At 24.0% G+C, this 15,839-nt stretch overlaps 1 long non-coding RNA gene across 2 annotated transcripts; it reads right to left on the bottom strand.

Annotated features, from left to right (window-relative positions):
* Positions 1 to 11,689: 11,689 nt before the first annotated feature.
* On the bottom strand, positions 11,690 to 13,655 carry LOC149986498 (uncharacterized). Of its 2 annotated transcripts, none has more exons than XR_016500386.1 (2): positions 13,440 to 13,655; positions 11,690 to 13,301 (listed from the first exon to the last, which is right to left on the bottom strand). It is a non-coding gene; the product is annotated as an uncharacterized LOC149986498 (long non-coding RNA). The 2 variants fall into 2 exon arrangements; XR_016500385.1 differs by having other exon boundaries at positions 11,690 to 13,270.
* Between the last annotated feature and the right edge of the window lie 2,184 nt (positions 13,656 to 15,839).

Here is a 15,839-nt window from a genome sequence, read left to right as displayed (position 1 = left end):
AATAAAAATAAAAAAAATAATTAGGATTTATATTTTCTTGAGGAAATTAAAAAGAGTGTTTTTAAGTCCTTTTGCATTAGAATTCAAATTGTTTCTTTTTTAATGGTTGAAACCTATTAGGATTTTTTAGATAATTACAACATATGATTTCACCTTCTACAATCAGATATCTGGTATATTTTCAATTAAAAAGACATGTAATAGAATAAGATGTAATATATGGCTAATTTTTTGGCCAAGTTTTTAATCTATCAATCACTAATACATATGTATAAAGTTGAAATCATGTTTGTGAAGCTTTTAAGAAGCTTTTTAAAAAGATATTATAAAATTTCTCTACTTTTACTTATTTCTATCTATTTATATTATTTAGATAACTATTAAAATAAATATGTATTTTTGTGATATTACCCTCTTTTCTAAAGATAAGCTCTACAAGGAGCAGTAATGACATATTGATGAAGTTAAAGATGTGATAAATTATATTTGTCACATATTCTAATCATTGTTCCCTTTGAAGATAGTTGATAGGTCCTCTCAATTATTGATAATGTCTTATTTAAAGGCAAGAAGACCATCATGTTATTAGATCATTGTTGAAGCCTTCATAATTTCTTTCAAACAAAATATTTGTTCTATCATCAAGAATTATTCCTATCTTTAATAAAATCACCAAACATCAAAAGTATTTTTTAAGGTTGTGATATCAAATGCATTATATCTTATCATCTATTCAATAAAGAATATGTTATTTTTGAAAGTTTTCATCTTGATTATGTTGTCTTAAAGGGAATAAGAATTATAATATCTTATCTAATAAGTTAGCAAATGATGGTTCTTAAGTTGAATCTATTAGTTGTAGATTCTCCATTTTGTTAGTATTATAAAATACAAAGAATTTATAATAAAAGATAGAAGATAGAAGATAAAATATAATTTCCATTGAAAATTCTTTGTTTTATAGAAAGAAAGTTTTTGACTCTTCATCTTGGTTTTGATGGATGTTGTTGATGAAAATTTTTAACCTTTTTTATTGTATTTATAAGATTCTTTGCTGGTTCTTATGTGGATTTTTTTAATATCATATCTACTTGAATGAACAAGATATTTTAACATATTTTGATATCTCCTTCAGCCTAAAACTTCTTTCATCTCAAATTCTTGATTATTATCTATTACTATAAAAAATGGTTGCATTTGTCTTTTTTTTTTGGATATTCACTATCTTATATGGTTCAAAAAAAATATAAATTATAGAATGGATCTTCATAGACTTTGATAGATGTAATTGATAAGCAACTGAATTGGCTTATTTATATATAAGAAATGGTTAAATTCTATGATAATCCAATTTATTACAAAAGTAAATAGTCTTGATATTATGATAAAATAATCATATTTTATTGCCAACATAGAATTGACATTGCTCCTTGCAATAGGCATTTGTATTGATCATTTCTTGTTGTTGAGTTTCTTTTAGATGTGCCTTTATTATTATATATAGCTTAGATAAATGCTTTTTTAAATCTTTTGCTATAGAATTATCAACTTTTGAAAAGTTAAAAATATAAAATTATAGATGATAATTATAATTAATAAAAAAATATTTATTAAATAAAAGAATGTATTATATCATTATAAACAAAATTTGCCAATGTAAAGAATTATCTAATCATCTTATTGATAGTTGATGGTATACTTCAAATATTGCTCAAAAATTTTATTTACATATTTTATTTATCTATCAATTTAAAGATGGCAAGTTAAAAATAATATTATATCTATATTTAGAATTTTAAAAAGAATTCTTTAAAATCTAGACTCAAATTGAAACCTCCTATCTAATATAGTCAAATTGAAACCTCTTTGAGTAATCTATGATAGCAATAGATTTTGTGAAGAAAAAACTTAGTTATTTCTTCACTAGACATAGATTTTATATATAATATAAAATATGCTATCTTAATGAAATAACCTACCATCACAAATATAGAATCATAGGAACTTGAGACTGAAAGATCTATAATAAAGTCCATAGAAATAAAAGACCATATGTTTTTAAAATAGATAATAGTTGAAGAAGTCCATAGGATCAATGATAAGGAATTATTGATCTTGCACAAATATTATATGATTATATAAAATCTTTGAGTACCTCCTACATTTGTAGTGACCAATAAAATTTTAATACTAATTCCAATATCTTGTTCTATCTAAAGTATCTCACAGCTAAAAAGTTGTGATAAGCTTAGAAAATATGTAATTATGCTTCATCTTTTAGAATATATAAGTGACTCTAAAAATATAATAGATTTTATAAAAATTAAAAATTAAAAGTATCATAAGATTTTGAAGAATTTTCTTTAATATTACAAACAAGAAGATTAAAAAAAAAAATACTTAATTGAGTTTATTTAAGAAAAATTAAATCAATAGTTAGTGTTGATTTCATTGCTCAAAGATGAAATTGCTCTAGTTTCAAAAGAATTATTCATTGTTAATCAAAAGTCACATCTCTTTCTTTTGGTATAAGATAAGATCATCTAGAAAAATTATTTGATAAATCTTATTATTTTTCTAGCCAATAAGTAAACTTGAATTCAAATCTTGACAAAGATATGCTCTAAAAAGCTTAGCAATAATTCAAAACATGTATTTATATAAAATACTCAAGATTCTTATAATCTATATTTATAATAATTGAATTAGAAGTACCTTTTTGATAACAACATTATTCTTGAAATAAATCCATAATTATAAGATATTATTTATTACGGATCTCATAGTTGAACTTGAATGCTGAAAATTTTCTTAAATAAAAAGCTATTAAGTAGAATTTATCATTTTCTTCTATTTTTGATAATATGGCATCTTAGTGTTTGATGCATTTGTTTTCATAAAGAATGGCTTGTAGAAGTTAATAGAATATAAAATTGGCCCAAAAATAAAAATTATTTTGAAAGCTTCAAATGTTTCTTTAATTTCTTAATTCTACTAAAATTTGTCATAATAAGTCAAACATATAAATAGAGCTATAAATTGAATTATTTTAGGATCCATCATTTGAATTGTTTAGGATCCATCATGAGTCTATTATTTGAAACAATGTATTTTAAAAAGTCAACTTAAATAGTATGAAACACATAGTTTTCTATTTTGGCATAGAGCCTTATATCTTTTAGCTTTTGTAATACATGATAATATAAAGTTTATATTTTTTATATTTTTAGAATAGATTAAGATATCATTTTGATGATAGACAACAAAATTATCCAAAAACTCTTAAAATATATCATTCATTAGATGTTAAAAAGTTATTGGTATATTTGTAAGTTCAAAAGGCATGATATTATATTCAAAATGTTCATATTTAATTCAGAATACAATCTTTGATTCATCTCCTTTTTCAATGCATATCAGGTTATATATTTTTTATAGATCTATTTTTGTATAGATCTTAGCTTAATTTAATTGATCAAAAAGTCTTGATATGAAAGATAGAATGTATCTATTTTTGATAGTGATCTTATTGAATCTTCAATAATTGATACACATCTATAATGATACATATTTTTTCTTCACAAATAAGATTGGAGCTCTTATTGAAGATTTAAAATAATATATGAAATTTTTGTCTAAATTCTCTTGAATATATTCTTTAAATTTAGCCAACTCATTTAATAATAAACTATAGATTGGTCTAAATGGTAGTTGAATTTCAAAAAAATATTTATATTCTTCTTTTCAAAAATATCTTAAAAATCTTAATATTTGCTTAATATGCTATTTGAAGTCTTTCCACCATTAGAAATAAGTGTGGCATAAATAATACAAGGTGGTTCTTCTTTTACAATATGTAAGAAAGCTTTTGTATTTAGAAATACAAATTTAGTTGTGTTAGATTTATGAATTTTTATTTGATGAATAATACTCTTAGTTATATTTTTAGAAAAATAAAGAATACAAAAAATATGATTTATTTAAAGGTTAAACTTTTTAAGCCACAATAAATCTAAAATAATTGGATTAGAGAGAGATGTAATGTTATTAAATATTATAAAGCTACTATAACCATTAATTGCTATTTCTATAGAAAGGATTTCATAATTATTATCTCTAAAAGATAATGAATGACCATCTATGACTTTTATATGAATAGGTTTAGTTTTCTTCATTAAATGTATGTTATATCTTTCAACAAGCTCTTTATCTAATAAGGCAAAGGCTTTGTAATATTTGGATTCTAAATTAAAATATATTGTAAAATAAAGAAAAGGTTGTAAGAAGAGAATAAGACCTTCACTAGGTATTGTATAAGATTCTACCTGCATGATTCTTATTATAATTGGACAAATTTGTTTTTTGACATATTATCTTTTTTAATAGCCACAGTCTTCATTTTTTGGTTGTATTGTTTCTTTGGACAATGTTGAGTAATATATTTTGATATTCTAGAATATAAGCACAATATTTTTTAATAACAACAAGTTTTTTCTTATTCAATGAGAGATTTGAAACATATTGCATCAATTTGCATATCTTTTACTTTCAAATATATATATATTGAGAAGTTATTAGTATTACCATTGGATTAAAATAATATTGAGGCCTACTTGTACAACTCTTCGATTGAAATTTAAAAAATTCATTGATCTTTTTTCATAGCAAAGTCAATTGTTTGATTAAATTTTTGAAGATCAAATAAATTAAATATCAATTTTTTTTATCTTATATCTATAAAGAAATTTACTAATAAATATAGCATCATTCTACTCGATATCAATTGGAAATTATTTAAATTGTGAAGTATAAAATATTATGGATTGATTATTTTATTTCAAAATACAAATCTAATTTATTGCAACATGAATTGCATCATATTTTCCATATATAAATCAAAAATTTACCAAAAAACCTCAATATTATCTAATATTAGATCATGTCATTTAAAAAAAGATGAAAATTATGATAATATAGAACCTAAAAGAAATATATTAATAAACCTAACTTATGATCGTAAAGTTAGGTAGCTTTGAAATTGAAGTTCAATCATTAATTGTACTTAATTGATGAATCTTTGAAATTTTGATCTTATGCTATTAAACTTCTTAAAAAAGGTAATTTTTGGTTCTTTAATGTTTGAATGGTGTTCAATTATAAAAAGAATAACATAATTTGGTGTAGATATTGAAGAAGCTCCAATTATCTATGTAATTTTACTTCTTGTCAATCTTGTTACTCTTTTTAGTGGTAAATTGAGTTGATGTATAGTAAGCATTAATGCCTTCAATTACTCTTGCATTTATACTATTGCACTCTTTATTTTAGCAAGCTTTTCTATGATTACACAATAAAAAAGAAGATGTCTAATATCTTTCAAGATAAGTAAAAATGAAGAATAGAGAATAAAAGAAATTCTAAGAACAATATCAGTTTAATAGTGGATAATTTATAACTTCTGATATGCTTATGTCTTATAAAAAAAAATAAAAATAATCCACTCTTAATTGAGAAGAGACAAAGCTTAAATATTATAAGTATATTTTTATCAATCTATCAAGGATAAAAAATTAATGAAGGAAATAAATAAGTGAGAATTTTTTCAAAGAAAGATGATAATACATATATATATATATATATATATATATATATATATATATATATATATATATATGTATAAGAAATTAAAATGGCTATTGCCAAAAGACAAAAAATTAGAGATCCTTGAAATTAGATAAGAAGTAAGAAAGAAATTTACAAAAGTAAAGAAAGGTTTCACTCTTATGTCTATATATACTATATATCTGAGAGCTATATAGCGATATTCTATAGGACCTCTAATATGTATTCAATTTGTGAGACAAATGTCTTAACTTGTAAGATAAGTTTCTTATATGTATGCTATATCATTAGCTTATACCACAAGCTACTAATACATGCGATACATGGCTAACATTTTGGCCAAGTTTTTAACCTATCAATCATCTATAGACATGTATATAGGTGAAACTATGTCTATGAAGCTTTTAGGAAGCTTTTCTAAAAGATATTATAAAATTAATCTACTTTTACTTATTTCCACCTATTCATATTGCTTAAATAATTTTTAGAATAAATATGTATATCCATGGCATAAGAAAAGATAAAATAAATTTGATATTAGCCATTAAAGAATGGATGAATTTTATATTTTTACTTTTAAAAAGATTATAAGAACTTAAATTCAAGCTTTGTAGCAACTGTAGTATGTAATTAAGTGAAGAAGGATCTATTATTGTGGAAAAATTTTATGTTGATTTAAAGTTCAATTTTTTTTTAAACCATTAGAAGTTCTATATTGACATATAGAAAAGTAATGCATCTTTAAGTTGTGCTTCTAACAAGACTTAATTGACTTGATTTGAAGTTTGTACAATCTTATGACATCTAATTAAGTAACAAGAAATTTGATGTTATTAAAATGAAATGTGTTAGCTTCTTTAGAATTTTTCTAGGATGTTTTTAAATCTTATTGCTTAATATTGGAGATAAATTTTGGATGAATAATCAAACTCTTCAATGAAATATTTAAATTTGGATATAATATATTTTACAAATAAAAAATTGGAATTATATCTATTACATAAATTAAATAAATATGGATTAGATGAATGTGAAATAGACAAATATGATAATCTTAATTAATTAATAATATTAATAATATTAATTTATTATAATATATAATTATTAATTTAAATTAATTAATTAATATTAATATTAATTTAAGAATTTTAAGACATTAAATTAGATACATTTAATTCTTATCATATATAGATTTAATATATTGACCAAATCAACACCTTATGTATTAAATCTATATTATTTCATTGCATTTTAATAGTAGCAAAGATCTTAAATTGCAAATTGATTTCTTTGTTCAAGATTCATGTCCTTAATATGATAATAAGATTACTTTAAAGATTGTAGCAACACAAAATTTAGACCATATTATTTATTATATGTATATATTATATTATATATTAATTTATTTTAATTTTTACATAAAATCTATAAATATTTTATCTTACTCAATATTTTATTTTAAAAAATCAAGTTGTTTTATTATATATATAATTTATAAGAATATTTTTTAAAGTCCATAGTCTTCGTGTATTCTTAAAAATAACTTTTTTAATCTTTTTTTGGATATATATTTTTAATAATTATATTATATTATCGATATCTATTTCACTTTAAAAAATTATCTAAATTGCATGTAGATAATAATGGTACATGAATATTGGTACAATAAAAATTCAAGAAGTTTTTTATATATTTAATAATATTTGGATATTTATTTTTGGATGGAGATTATTAGGAGTGATAAAGATTATTTTGATTACTTGATAAAATACATAATTCATAGTTTATTTCTATATTTTTTTTAAATAATAATTTTATTCTTTTTTTAGAAACAATAATTATTTTTACACACAATCTAAAGTAAGACACAACTTAGAATGATTATGAAAAAAGCATAAATGCTTAAATTTTAAAATAGAAAAAATAGCACAATTAATCTCAATAATAACAATATTAAAATGGTCACATTCTTAATGATGATTGAAAGATATTAAACTTTGCAATCATACATGTCTAGGTGTTGATTTGACCAATATATACATATGACATAATATAGATTTAATACATAAGATATTGATTTGATCAATATATACATATTTGTTATAATATAGATTTAATATATAGATCTTAGGTCATATATAGATTTAATACATAGATAATGAATTTTATAAATATAGATTTAATAGAATATGACTTTAAAAAGTCCTTAGGAGAATTAATCAAATTTAAGATGTTATAGATAATAAAGATTTAAATTTATTATAAAATTTCAACTATAGAACCATATATATGAGAAGGTACTAGAATATAGCAATTTAATATCAGTGTTGATTTAAAAAAAAATTATAGATCTAAAATTAAAATAAAAATATAAAAAATTAATAATAAATATTAAAATTTTATTTTATATAGATTTTGAATAGAAATTAATGTAAAAAATTAAATTAAAGAACTTATGCAAGAGTGTAATAAGATAATAGAATACCTAAGTCTTATAACAAAGAAATGCAATATAAGAACAAAGAGAAGACTAAAAGATCCAAACTAAACTATAAGACATACATTGTTGAGATTGAAGGGCTTCAATACCTATGTATACTAGAAATTAAGAAGCTTCCAAATAACTTCCTATAGATGTCTTTGCTTTCAAGTTATCCTAGAATGCTTCTTCAATATCTCCCTTATTGCTTTATTATAACAAAATTATAAGAAACTTCTTCTCAAACTTCTTATTGTACTTGGAAGTTAAATAATTGGAAGAATCTCCTCTAATAACCTCTTAGAACCTTCTACAATCTTCTGTGAAGTTTTAGATTTTTTAAAGATTTTCTAAGAAGTTCTAAGACCTTTTAGAACCTTTTAAAATCTTCTAATTTCTTCTATAGATGGATGCCTATAACAATTAACAATTGGAATAAGAAAATTAATTATATGATGTCTTTGTTATACTTCGAGTAAGAAATCAAAAGACATCAGTAAAGGTTTTATTGAAATATCTATCAATTTATAAGTTTAATTTGTTTTAAATTTTGTAACTACATAAATAATTTAAAAAGAAAGTATTTTGTAAAACACAAATCTAAACTAATAGACTAATAAGGTATTATTTTAATTTATTAATTATAATTTAAAATTTGATAGAGTATAAGATTTATAATTTTAGAAACTTAGAATTATTAAAAAAATTGAAGTTATTGAAGAAAGGTGTTTTTTTAGTATCTTATTTTTAGAAAATATTTGTATTTCTTTTAATTCATTAAAAAGGAAAAGGCTATAAAACTTTTTATATATGATTAAATGCTTATTGAATTTATAAATAAATTATTATTTAATAGAAAAATATATTTTAAAGAAGCTTTGGTCATTTAATATACATCAATTGCATACATTGTATTCTGCATTAAATAATATTTAATAAAAAAGCATCTTTGAGTAAGAAAAAATTGAGTAACTACCTAGCTATTAAGATATTTAGAAGTGATTTAGAATTATATAGGTTAAATTCTTTATTTAAGATGAATAAAATAATAATTATCTATAGAAATTAAACTCTAATATTAGATTTTTATTTATAGAAAAAAGTTGGAGTTTGTTTTGACAGTATTTATATATTTTAAAAAATATTTTTTTATCACAAAAAAAAAATAATATTAAAATAACTCATTTAGCTACTGAAGTTTTTTGACCAAATTAAGTTTGCAAACTTATCAATATTTTAATTTACTTATAAAAAATAAAAAATATTTAAAAAATAAATTAATTTATAATTTAAATAAAATATTAATTTTTATCTATTTAAATCCATAAATATTTATTAATTCATAATATTTTATTCTTACTAAAATATTATTATAAACTTTATTTTTTATAATTAAAATTTAATTTAATAAAATTTAATTAAAATATTTTTGTAATGCCAAAAAAGATTGTACATCTTGACTATATAAAATTACATCAATTTGTAGATTAATCTCTATTACACAAGAAATGGAGCTAAAAAGTGGAAGCTTAATTAATTTAATGGTAGATCATACTTTTATCGTAATAAGTATTTTTTTAATGCCATGTGTGATGATATATATATATATATATATATATATATATATATATTTTAAAGAAATTATGAGTAGCTATTGTGTTCTAATTTGATTTTATCAAGCTGTAAAGATAGAATTGACATGGCTACTTTTAAGTAGTTTTTAAATTCTAATTACAATAATATATATGTACAAATTGTATTTTTTTTTATCAAAGTACCATGTTAAAGTAAACTTAATTTATAATATAAGTTAATGGAGGATATTAGAAATTAATTTCATTGATCTAGAGTATTATTCTTAAAGCATTTGATTGCTTTAGTTGTATACATTTGAGAGATTAATAAGTATGTAGAGGTAGTCTTCTTACTTAAATAATATTTTTTTAATGACCTTCTTTGTTTATGTTAAATATATATATTTTTATATATTTTTTGTAATAGCATTAGAATTTATTACTAATTTAAATTGATTCAAATAATTTACATTAGAGTTTTGTACCATAATATTAAAAATTCCAAAAATATCTTATATTTGATGTTTTAACTTGTATATTTATCTATTGCTTCTTTTATTTATTTATTTATTATTTATTACTTATTTGAAGTTAGAAATATATTTAAAAGAATATTTTTTGGAAGAATTATTACAAATTTTCTAATATTATAAAGTATTTAGAAGTATTTATGTGTAGAATTTTAATATATAAATTTATTTTATTTTTATATTATATTTGTTATTTCAAGGATATATTTTTATTAAACCAACTAATGCTTGGTAATTCCTAATTCTACAATTTTTATATCTAATGGATAAGAAAGTACAATCTATAAGTTTTTATATTTTTACTTTTTTTTTATTAATTGATACAATTAATAATTCTAAAAGATGACTTTTATTTCTTTTTAAAATATATTAAAATTTTAAAAAAAAATCTAAATTTTTTATATTTTCTATTATCTATTTTTAAATATATATTAAATTGCTTTTATGTTATATTATTTATTGCTCTAAATTTATCATAGATTTTTTTTTAAATGATTAAAGTAGAGATTTTAATTTAGATTTGAGATGGATATAAGGTAATGGATTTAAGCTCTAGTGGCTATTTTTATATTTTATTGATATTATTAGTGATCTTGTATCAATTTTATAATTGCAATATATTTATTATATCTAATATAGATATTTTAATGCAAAAAATCTTTATCAAAAGGAACTTTTATTATTAAAAAGTGAATTATCTTTCCTTGTAAATTTGCAAATTATGGTTTTAAAGCTAGATTCATTCATGTCTCATACAAAATGTGTCTTGAGATCCTATTGGACTTGTATTTGCTATAATTTGTATAAACATTATAGTTTCTAGTGAAATACCTTCTAGTGAGAGGTGAATGAGATACCATCATACTATGTAAGTTTTGGCTTGTACTTTTTAAAACTTTAGTGCTTCTTTGTGCTATTTGCACACCAATCTTTATCTTAAGTAATCCTAATCAAGATTAATATTCACTTAAACTATCTTAATACTTTAAACTCTAATGTATTTTTTGACATTTTAACCTTAAGATAGGATGTTCTAAGATTCCAATGAACACCTAAATCCAGATAAAAAGTGTTCAATTAGTGATGAATCCAGTCAAACAACATTATTATGGCTCAGAGAATTAAAACCCTAATTATTATACATAAAAGATATTGAAGTGTCATTGTAAATCTTTTGTTTGCCTAAGCTCAGTATAAGTTTTCCTTGTTGTCCTCTGCATATAATATACAATATTTTTCTATAAATTAGATGACAAAACTAACCGCAATATGTGACTGAAATTGTTACCAATTTGGATAAAAGCACCTCTCCTGTAGAGTATATTAGTCTCCAAATTATCTACATTGGAAGTGACATCTGTGAACGGCTTTGACTAGCTAGACTGTTGAATCAGCCAATAAAATGCATCTTGTAATCTTAATACTTGACAATGCAAACACCCATGTATACTCAACCTACGTTACCAGCAGACATAAGTAAATAAGGCTGATGGAGGTCATATGGCCTCGCATTTTTATAAACATGCAAGTTTTTCCCACCGTTGTCTTACAAATCCATGCTTTGAAGGTCCAGAGCCCTCTAAACTGCGGTTGGACCACGCATGCTTGGACACACATAGTGTGCAATTGATGAACTAATCGACAAGGAATTGACCTGTAGGTATAATTTGAAGGGGTTCGAATGCATTACATATAGATCTCAAAGAGTAAGCTGCCAGGGGAGAGTTCACAAGCTTTTATGTATGGCCTTGGGAGGCAGTTTGAAGAGGCAAATAACGGGATGCAAGATGCTGGTAGGGTGCATTCGAGTCATCCAGTTTCGCAATAAATTATGTGTACTAAATTCCCACAATCTGCGATACAGACTTATCACTGCAAGCACTACATCTTTGAAGAGCTGAATTGCAGTCATTGGAGCACTATGAGACGGCGAAGTTCTGCTGGAACAGGAACACGCCCATCTTCTTGAAGATTAACAAGGGGAGGAGTATTGTTTAAGTTCTCAAGTATCCAATATGCTTTGGCCGCGAGAAGTTGTTTCAAGTTAACTGGTTATAACTGCCTTTGCCCACGATAGTAAGAGCACTTTGCAAACGCTTCATTTACTGCCTCACAATGAAAAGCAATGGTGTCACTATCAACCGTATCTAATTATCATGGACCTTGAGAAATAAAATCTCAGGACGGCTCGTTCATAAAAACACTCTGAAGTAAGCCTTAACCTCAAATAAGTTTTTGTTGCAGTCGAAATCGACTGGTATTCTTTGGTCACATCAGATTATTTGGTTTGCGGCGATCGTTATTCCTTAAGCCATGGCATTCAATGCTGACGACAAGACATGCTTCAAAATTTACAGATGTGACATCTATTCAACGGTACATTATTTAAATCAAGCGCTGGATTTTGTCAAGATACTCCAGCTTGTAGTGCACAAATTGCTTTAGTAGGCGTCGACAGGAAGCCACTATATGTTCCGATGGGCGAGACTGCATCTGAGGACGATGAACACGTGACTACCAATAATGTGCCGATTTTGCTAAAATCAGAAGCACGCTTGGCAGCTGAAGTTTAAACGATGACTTCTACAGCGCCTACAAAGTTGGTAGGAAGGGCAATGGTAGTGGCGGATTCAATGGTCGTAGCGTACATATCGACGAAAAACTCAGAGGCAGTTTAGTTCTCATTGTCAACAAGAATCTTGAAGAAATTGAATGATGAGAAGAGAGGAGCACTAGCAGCTGAGACCGTAACTGAGGCAACTCTGCGAAGAGTTGAAGCGTCTGAAAAGGACCATGAAATACCTCTATGGGAGCTTATTCTAACTCCGCTAGAGGCTGAATTGAAATTGACACGTCGAGAGATTTCTAAGCCACAAAAAAAACAAACAGAGTTCTGTACCAGTTGATAAAGTCGAAATAGGCGGCACTAGTTGAGTAGGAAAGGATGATCAAAGCTGCTGATGCAAATAGAGATCTGCCAAGAAGAGAACAAAACCCTGGAAAGGATGAGCACGGTCGAGAAGCTCAGCGCAATGATACTCAATATGAAGGAGGCGCGGCTGTGGCTGCAGGGGCTTCGGAGAAAAGCTGCTCAGACTATCAACAGCAAGAAGCATGAATTGATGAAAGGAAGGCGGACATTGGAGCGTGAACTCGCAGGAGTGAAGAGAATTGCAAACAGAGTGGCCACCATGGTTGCCATCGAATGGAAGGATGGAAGTGATGAAGCGATACCTGGCTGGAAGAGCGGTGGTTTTTGGCAGAGTGAGATGCAGCAAGCTTGCGCGAAGTTGACATCAACGTAGCCTCCATCGTAGAACCACAGGAGGTGTTGAGCGAAGGCAAGGAAACAGAAATGTAAGAAAGATGGAGGGAGAAGACGAGGTTGATGTTGAAAATGAAGCACGAGTCGCAAACGCAGCCAGACTGAGAATGATATTCACTGCGAGACGAAGGAGAAGATGAGATTAATGTGTTTTGGTTCTCAATACGACGCATGTTTTGTGCGAGTCGATCGATCAAATATACAAATATTACTATGGAATTGTTCAAGCAGAAAATGGCAGCTTGTTAATTCCCTTGTGTATATTAGTGTGTGTGAGAAATCAGCTGACTTAAGGTTTTGATAGATATCCTACATGGCATTCCATGATAGCTATTCCAAGTCAAGTCAGTTTAATATAATGAAAGTTTTAAATTTAGTATTATGAAAGTTTTTTTCTTATTTTATATCTATGTGCATCAAGAATTATATTTCTATATCAAATGAGTCAAATTGAAGTAGATTTTGTTTTTTTTTTTTTTTTTTTTTGTTCTATAATATTTTATTGATTTTTTTAGAATTAAAGAAGATAAGATTTTTGTCCACTCAACAATTTATATTGGATTAGGTGTTATATAGTTTTTGAGTATGGTTTTACTTCTATTGGTATTATATTCATTGAAATTGTATTAATTTGATTGAACAAAGTCTAGTAGATTTTATTCAAGGTTTTGTACTAGTCCAAATTATATTTTTTAAAAATTAAAAATTAAAAATATAATTTGGTGGTTTTAGGACCTTATTATTAAAAGACTTTATATTTAAGAAAATTAGCAGTAGATACAACTGTAGTTGAGACAATTTTTTGTAACATTTGAGATTTTTAATTGTATATGATTAATTAGTATGCATTTTTCTTTAGTAATTATATAGATTCTTTAAGGTTGTTTGATTTTCATATTGTAGATAATTTTATTTATTTCTCTATAAGAGTCTATTATAATTTAGAATAGAAAAGAGATAATGAGATGTTGATGTGACAAAAATTTCAATCCATTCACTAATATTATGCGATTGAGAGTTATTTTCTGTAAATGAGTTCCATAAAGCCAAGATATTTTAAACTATTTTTATTGCACATCTGTCCATTAATAAATATTAAGTTATATTTTTTGTATCTGTAGCATATGTGATATCTAATTATAATCCAAGAATTTAAAAGTATTTGATTTTTTGATACATGCTTTGTACATTGAATAATAGTTATTTAGATCTTTTTAAAAATATTTTTAGCTTATAGATATATATATATATATATTACCAGTTTTTTTCTATACCTTGGATTTTGTGGCAAACTTGGACAAAGATCAGATAATTTAATACATATCTTTTTTATAATTTATAATTCTAAAGAGTTGGATATGTTAAATCCTATACTATAATAAATAAATAAAAGAAAAAGAAAAAGAAAAAAAGAAAAAAAAAAAGAAAAAAAGAGAGGTTGTTTAAGCATAATAACTTTGATCATCCATCCATCTAACTTATAATATAATTAAGATAATTTTTAAATTAATTGTACTTAAGCTATGATGACAATATACTGATCAACTATTTTCTACAAGGCCCTTGTTCCTAAGTTGGTATTTGTTTTTACATGAAGAAAATTCCTTACAAGTTTTATAATGGTATGCATTATCTTAAAAAAAATCTATTTGATGCACTGGTAAAGTAAACAATAGGTGCTATAATTATATAACAAAGTATAAAAATTCTTTTAATTAGATAGAAACATATAAACACGAGTATTCTAATTTTCATAAGACTTGTTGAAAAAGAAAATTATGAGTTATTAAATAAACAATGTCAATATTTAAGAGGGTATTAAATATTTTACCAATCTTTCTAAGATAATGTATTTCCATTTGTCTTTTTTGGTCTAATTTAGTTTTGTATAGAGAATTTAAAATACTGAAAAATAATAATTTTGATACTAGTTTTAGTTCTAATAAATAAGTATTTTTTAATAACAAAAAATACTAATTAATAAAGTATTTTTTTATAAAAAAAAACATAATTAAGAAATTTAATTATATATTTAAATAAAATTAAGTTTAAGTAGCAATAATTCTTATGAAGAAGAATATTATCCATAAGTCATTTAATGAACAAGGACCAGATTATTTAATATATGTCCGAAAAAACATATTTGATCTAAGTCAATTACACTTTTAATAAAAATTGACTTTTAATTTCCAACACTTTGAATAAGATTTTGTTAATATGATTTAATAATGTGATAGGTTTTCAAATGCCTAATACTTTTTGATCCAATCTTAAAAAGTTTTCAGGCAAAAAAATTTAATTATATATTT

Source organism: Physcomitrium patens, chromosome 23 (genome assembly GCF_059467195.1).
Source record: "Physcomitrium patens ecotype Gransden chromosome 23, ASM5946719v1, whole genome shotgun sequence".
In the NCBI taxonomy this organism is placed as follows: Eukaryota; Viridiplantae; Streptophyta; class Bryopsida; order Funariales; family Funariaceae; genus Physcomitrium; species Physcomitrium patens.
The sequence above is the reverse complement of the archived record's forward strand: the minus strand, read 5'-3'. Positions and strand labels throughout refer to the sequence as shown.